A 7906-nucleotide genomic window follows, 5' to 3' on the forward strand; every position below is an offset into this window, starting at 1 on the left:
AAATTTGAATAAAAAAGACCAACCGAAATTTATCCAAAAAAAATCTAAGGTTTTTTTTTTCAGGTGAATAGGCCGTTTTCGTTCAGATTCGAATTGTACGAATCAAAGTAACATCGTATTCGATCGAATTAGATTAGAAGTTTTTTCTAAAAAAAAAAAAACTTAGATTTTTCAAAGTCCACCAATTGACTCCAAATAGAGGAGGTCCCCCATAGACTAAAACAGCAATTCGACAGGTTTTAGATGGTGAACGGTCGAAGTCGAATTTTTAAAAAGACAGTACATGATACATTTCGATATTCTAATTTTCTAATTTTTTTCAAAATCGAATTTGGACTATTTCCTAATTGTACACAAAAATAGCTTGAAATTAGATTTTTTTTTTTGTTAAACAGCTGGATTTCAGCTTTTTTTTTGTTTCTTCTTTATGAAGAAGCAGGTAACTGTGATGGATATATTAGGGGTTTCTGTGTTATGTCGGCCTCTTTATCAGATTTTGGTTTCGAAGCCGGAGTTCCCCTTTAATAACTTAACTCCTACATCCAATTCATATTGTAAAAATTAGTATCATTCATTAACAATTTTGGCCTTAGTTTGAAGTCTATAGTGATGTAAAAAAGAGTAAACTGATTGATTCTCATTTTATAATAAAAATTCAATATTAATTTTAACCACCTAAAATAAAAACTACAGTTTTGCTTACATCAAGCCAATCTTAACAAAAATGTGCAACATTTTGTCAACCATTATCATTTTATACACAAAATACTTATTTGCACCAGTTAAGTAAAATAATGGTTTTATTGTTTTTTTACAGTTACCAGAAGAAAAAAAAACATTTTCTCCACCCATTCTTATTTTATAACCAACAGGTAAAAATAATAGATTTGTTTTTTTTTTTTTACATTAAACTTGATGTTAAGATTTTAAAACATAAAACAATTGCAGGGGTTTTCATCCAAAGCCAAACCAAAATATTTATTTTTACCAGTAACAATTAAAAGTAAGCTTTTTTTTTTTTTTTTTTTAAAGTAAACATTTTTAACAATGAGCTATTACCAAAATGTACAACTTTTTTTTATGGTTCTCTGTTTATAACCAAAATAGTTTCCCCAGTAAAATAAAGGATAGAGGGCTGAATAAATAATAATAAAAAACATTCTATTTTTATTTAAAGGATAAGTGACCCTTTAAAATAAGTCAGTGTAAAATTGATGAGGGGGCTGTTCTAAGAAATTTTGCAATGTAGATTTATTCTTTATTTTGTTTTTATTCCAAGATATTAAGGGATACATGTACTGTTAATATGAATGAATTTTGTTACAACAGCGCCACCTGCTGGTCAGTTTCCCACCAGTCTGACCACCAAGTAGTCAAGGAAGTTGTCAGGAGAAAGAAAGAGGCTGCTCTGATGTTCTTCTGCTTAGGAAAACAATTATAAACCTTTCTCACATCTTTCCTGAGCAGAAGAACATCAGAGCAGCCTCTTTCTTTCTCCTGACAACTTCCTTGACTACTTGGTGGTCAGACTGGTGGGAAACTGACCAGCAGGTGGCGCTGTTGTAACACAATTCATTCCTATTAACAGCACATGTATCCCTTAATATCTTGGATTAAAACCAAAATAAATAATAAATATACATTGCAAAATTTCTTAATATAGCCCCCTCATCAATTTTACATTCACTTATTTTAAAGGTTTACTTATCCTTTAATAACCAAAACATTTTTCCCCAGTAAGCAACATGCTTTCTCTCTTCTACCCCTGGAAGAGGTTTATCTTTCTGAAAATAAAACACTCGCATTACAATATTTAATGATGACCAGGATTGATTGAGAATTTATTTTGAATGAAAGTTAGAATTTATAATGATAATATTGTAAATAATATAGATGATTTATCATGTTGATATATCTTAATATCTGGGTGTATGTTTATCAAATGACAATATTGCATTTAATAGAATGCAACCGTATAAAATGTCTGAAAAACAGGTAAATTAAAAATTATGAAAAAAAAAACAGGCAGTTTTATTGATGACATAAACTCCAAGTGTGAAGGACACGGGGAATTCCATATTCACTTCTTCAATATTGCAGTGGGCTCTGCCCATTTATTGTATGTTACCAAATATCAGTGAACGAGAGGATATTGGAGCTGATTCTGTTAATCCAAAAAGCCTTCCCAAACCAAATACGAAGCATATCCAACTAAAAAGAATCAGTAGGCACATGCGTAACATGCATCAGACATTTCCGCTTATGCATCTGCTTTTCCAGCGCGGAAGAAGGATTTGGATTCAAATCGGTATACGCCAGAATCCGTGCCCTTGAAAAGCAGGTTTCGGTGCAGCCCAACGTTTATAAAGGGAGTTTCCGATGTAGGGGTGTTGGGACCCTAAGCATCACGTCATCATGTGTGTCACCAAACATGGCCCTCTCTGTGTAGATGGTATAGCACTTGTTGTGAGCATTTTTGGGGAAATGGTATTGTTTCTCCAAACCAGATGGCCGGCTCAACAAGCCCACGTCTCTCTGGAAGCAATTTTCCGTAAAGGGATCCTGTCATCGGAAAACATGTTTTTTTCAAAACGCATCAGTTAATAGTGCTACTCCAGCAGAATTCTGCACTGAAATCCATTTCTCAAAAGAGCAAACAGATTTTTTTATATTCAATTTTGAAATCTGACATGGGGCTAGACATATTGTCAATTTCCCAGCTGCCCCTGGTCATGTGACTTGTGCCTGCACTTTAGGAGAGAAATGCTTTCTGGCAGGCTGCTGTTTTTCCTTCTTAATGTAACTGAATGTGTCTCAGTGGGACATGGGTTTTTACTATTGAGTGTTGTTCTTAGATCTACCAGGCAGTTGTTATCTTGTGTTAGGGAGCTGCTATCTGGTTACCTTCCCATTGTTCTTTTGTTTGGCTGCTGGGGGGGGAAGGGGGGGTGATATCACTCCAACTTGCAGTACAGCAGTAAAGAGTGATTGAAGTTTATCAGAGCACAAGTCACATGATTTGGGGCAGCTGGGAAATTGACAAAATGTCTAGCCCATGTCAGATTTCAAAATTGAATATAAAAAAATCTGTTTGCTCTTTTGAGAAACAAATTTCAGTGCAGAATTCTGCTGGAGCAGCACTATTAACTGATTCATTTTGGAAATTTTTTTTTTCCCATGACAGTATCCCTTTAACCGCATCTTCCAATCCTTAGGCAACTAATACCAGTTTCATACTGTTTGGCATTCGCTCAGCACACAGACTGCATGTTATTGTCAGAGAGTTTGTGGGTCTTTTCTTTGGGACTCTTCCACATACACCGGAAGGGAGATGGGAGGTCCAAATTTAACAGGGTTGAAACCTTGCAGAAAACATCATAAACCTCAATTACAAACCTGACCAATGTTAGTCCATTTTACACTGGATAATAACATTAGCCTAATCTTTTTTATGTTTATATTGATTCACCCAAGATTCAATAATCGGCTCTTTGGAAAAGGTCTTTAGATAAGTCCAGCATTGGTCTGTACATCACAGTTTCAGAATTTTGTGTTATTATATGTATTTCGCAAGTTGTATTTGTGCCAATAAATGCCAACATTCACTTATGAGAACACTAGTGACCAAAGACCTTGTTTTGTAATGCTGCCTCCTGGTATGCCTGTTGCTTTGTAGACCTGATGCCACTTATTTAGGAAGAATACTATTTTTGCATTGTGTGCATTGACCAAAACCCAAGCATCGACCAGAAATCCTCAAGCAACTTACTAAGGATCTCTTTAGGAAGTCACAATTCTCACCACTACCCAAAACAGGGCAGCACACTCCCAGTGTTCCTTAGGGACCAGGATCTTGAACTTCAGGGAATGTTGATATATGGCCATCTCCAGGAAAAATGATTGGTATCCTAACAACGTCTTTGGATGCCGTATCCAATCAAAAGCCTTAAATTATGTTCATTCTTGATAGTCTTTTGGAGTGCTGAGCTGTCAAAGCATGGACCAAAAATGATAGATCACTAAATTAGTGCAGGAGAATATCATGGTTGACATTAAGGATGCAGCAAATCCATCATTTTTGGATTTAGCTGAAAAATGATTTGGTTGATTTTCTGATCCCTCTACACTTTTTATTTGGTTGTCAGTGATTCAAGTGTACCGTGCCAATGGCAGGCAGTGAGAGCTATCCTTCAAAGTGTTGGCTTCTGATTGGAGCCCCTAGATCACAATAGGCTCTTAAAGCCTCAATATGTCTAAAATAAATTAAAATTAAGGAGAAAATAAGTGTACACAGGTCGCATTTTCTACAATACTATATTGATATGTAACAATAGATTGCTGCATTATTACGACAAATAATGCGACAAATAGAAATCTCAGCCAATCAGTTGAAGCTTGGCACATGGGCTTCACTTATATGCTTGTATATTTCCTACTTTATGTATCCGGTTTAATGATTCAATTGTATAATGAGAAGCATACAATTGTCTTAGGTCCTCAGTTTGATTCCAACCAGGGCATTTTCTGCAAAGAGTTTGTATGTTTCATTGGCTCCTGATGAAATTGGCTCTAATGTGTCGTGCGACAGGGAACTTGTAAGATTGTAAGCTCCGCTGGTGCAGCGACTGACACTCAACAACCCCACAATATATAAAAAGAGGATAAAAGAATTCATAGTTTTACAACAACTATTTCCATTATCAATGTACATAATCTGTTCAAAGTTTTCATGTTGCGAGGGACATAGTCTTTCTATATTCTGTAATAACAATAGCCATAGCTAAATCGAATTATTTCCTATAATTGAATAAATGCAATGGAAAAGATATGAAGGCAAGGTGCTTGTTTTAAAATAAAAACACTCAAGTTTCTGCTCTCTTGTTTTTTTCTAATTTTTGTGTTTCTAATTATTTTATATTAAAGCCTATCCGGAAGTCGACTACAGTCTTTTCATGCTGGTAATTTCATTTTTGCCAAATTTCTCACTGAGATAATCGTCTGTCCTAATTAGTGGTGTAACAACCAGGGGTTGCACCCAGCCCCCTCCCCTTCTATGGGGTCAGTGTATTAAAGACACAGTACTGTGAAAAGAGGGTGAAAGACAGATGGAGGACGCAAGGTAGAGTCCTGCAGCGGGTCGGGTACCCGCGAGTTACCCGCAAAAACCTGCGGTACCATGCGGTTTGCGTTTAGAAGTTCCAGGTGCAGGTATACCCGCAGGTCAGCGGTTCTGCTGGTTTGCGGGTTTGCTGGTCGGGCCGCGGGTCTTCTCAATATCGATATATATTCACTCCTTTTTTCTGGTCACGTCTTCTTCCGATGACGTCACTTCCGGTTTCCAATGACAGCACTTCCTGTTTTACTCCTTTTTTTTCTGATCACGTCTACTTCCGATGATGTCACTTCTGGTTTCCAATGACAGCACTTCCTGATTCTTGATGGTCAGCGGCTCGCGGGACCGGGTTGCGGATAAGGTACTTGCGGGTAGGGTCCAGTAGCGGGTCCCAGAAGGTAAGAATGTGGGTCCAGGTTGCGGATTGCAGGTTGCGGGTACGGGTTGGGTTAGGGTCCCAAAAAATGGACCCTCTAATGCAAGGTGAGAGAATTCATGCAGATGCTCACCTGGAGGGATCTGCACCCGGGCCCCTACAACTCTGTTTATGGCACTGGTTCTAATAAAAGTTTACACCAGTTAATAGACTATGATTGTAGAGGCTTAAGGTAGGAGAAAAATGTCTAACGTCTCTCTAAGATACTTTTGGAAGCCCACGTTGAAGGGCAATTAGAAGGAGACTTCGGTGAAAGTTTATTCTATGTCCCAGATATTCTTGGACCTGATACATGGCTACAGAGAGATCATTTCATGTATTTGTAATATTGTTATGAGCTAATGGGGGGATTTGAACCTAATAAAACTCCAAAAACTAGTGCTTTCCCTTTGAAGACTTTGGTTTACTCAATCATAACAGACAAAAACTGCACTCCTGGCCATACCCTAACATATGTGCAAGGATTAGCACCAAACCCTGCTATGCTCCAATGTGGCAAACAGGCAGCAGTTTTCACTATAGTTCTGCCATTTTGCTACTGTAAAACAAAAACCTAAACAACCCTCAAGCCAAGAGGCCATCTTAAAGCTTCCTAGCTCATGGGGCCAATTCACTGGCTGCACTGTGGATAATCCAGGCTGGTTCATCACATAGAGTATCCAACTATGGCACTCTAGGGGATAATTAGCCATAAATTTTGCCAGTACTGGGTAAAGGTTACCCAAAAATGCACGAGTGTGCAAACATTCATTCAAGAGCTACAGTACTTCCCGTTGCTGATTGGTTTCTTATAATGCCAGTCCTTTCTTTGCTGGTAGTTAAGCCATGAACCATAACGGCAATATAAGGGGATTTTGGAAGGCGATAAGAAAGACTGCCATCAGCCAACCACAAAAAATGTATGTACCAAAAGCTCAAATTGAAAGTAAAAATAAATTTTGTTTGGTCTTTTTTTTATTCGAGTTTTTTGTGTACTTCGACTAGGGAATAGTCCTCATTCGATTTGAATTTGAAAAAAATTCAAAAATTTGAATATCGACATTTATCATGTGCTGTCTTCGACTTCGACTGTTCACCATCTAAAACCTTGCTGTTTTAGCCTATGGGGGACCTCCTATGACCTTTTTGGAGTCAATTGGTGGACTTTTGAAAAATGTTAGTTTTTTTGGGGAAAAACTTTGAATCGAATTCTATTGAATGTGCTTTTCCTTCGAGTAGGTACAATTCACACCTACTCGATCAAAAACAGACCAAAAACTTAAAAGACTTAGGGGCAAATTTAACTTTGGTCGAATATCGAGGGTTAATTAACCCTCGATATTCGACTGCCGAATTGAAATCCTTCGAATATCGAAGTCGAAGGATTTAGCGCAATTCGTTCCTTCAAAGGATTTTAATTCATCGATCGAAGGATTATCCTTCGATCAGAAAATTGTTAGGAAGCCTATGGGGAGTATTTTTAAAAGAGACAGTACTCCGACTATCGAATAGTCGAATGATTTTTAGTTCGAAGGTCGAAGTAGTCAAAAAAACATTTGAAATTTGAAGTTTTTTTCCTCTATTCCTTCACTCGAGCTAAGTAAATGGCCCCCGATGTGTAGGCAGCCATCTTAGGTCATTTAGCCTGGTCATGTGCTTTCAGGAAGAGCCAGCACTTCAGAATGGAACTGCTTTCCGGCAGGCTGTTGTTTCTCCTACTCAATGTAACTGAAGGAGTTGCAGTGGGACCTGAATTTTTTCTATTGAGTGCTATTCTTGTATCTACCAGGGAGCTGTTATCTGGTTACCTTCCCTTTGTTCTGTTATTAGGCTGCATTTATCAGAGCACAAGTCACATGACTGGGGGCACCTGGCAAACTGACAATATGTCTACCAGGGGCAGCAAAAAAGAACTTCTGGTAACTCTAGGGGTCTAAATTCCGATTTTTAAATCAGAATTACAGCTCTGCTAGTGCAAAGAGTGCAATTGGATGCGGCCTTCCTACACCCACTCTAGCACTGAAAATAGTATGCACCCAAGACACCCCTGCAAACATCATTTGTGGTTTAATATAGGAGTGAAGAAGTTAATAAGAAAGAAAAGAAAGGCATGCACCTGCTCGCCCCGCCACTTTTGTGATGTGATCGGTGGGGCGGGTCTATAAAAGGAGTGCGGATGTGGGTGGGTGCGGGCCAATGGAGGGCCGGTTAGGGTGGGGGAAATCCCGACCCGCACATCACTAATATATTACCCATAGCAATCAATCCTATCTTTTCTTTCATTTTTACTTATTCTGCATCATGACATTACTTTCGGATCCGCAGTATTCCTACAGCACTGTAATTATATAAAAGAATAGCATGACATGAATAAAGAT

The sequence above is a fragment of the Xenopus laevis genome, chromosome 4S (genome assembly GCF_017654675.1).
Source record: "Xenopus laevis strain J_2021 chromosome 4S, Xenopus_laevis_v10.1, whole genome shotgun sequence".
In the NCBI taxonomy this organism is placed as follows: domain Eukaryota; kingdom Metazoa; phylum Chordata; class Amphibia; order Anura; family Pipidae; genus Xenopus; species Xenopus laevis.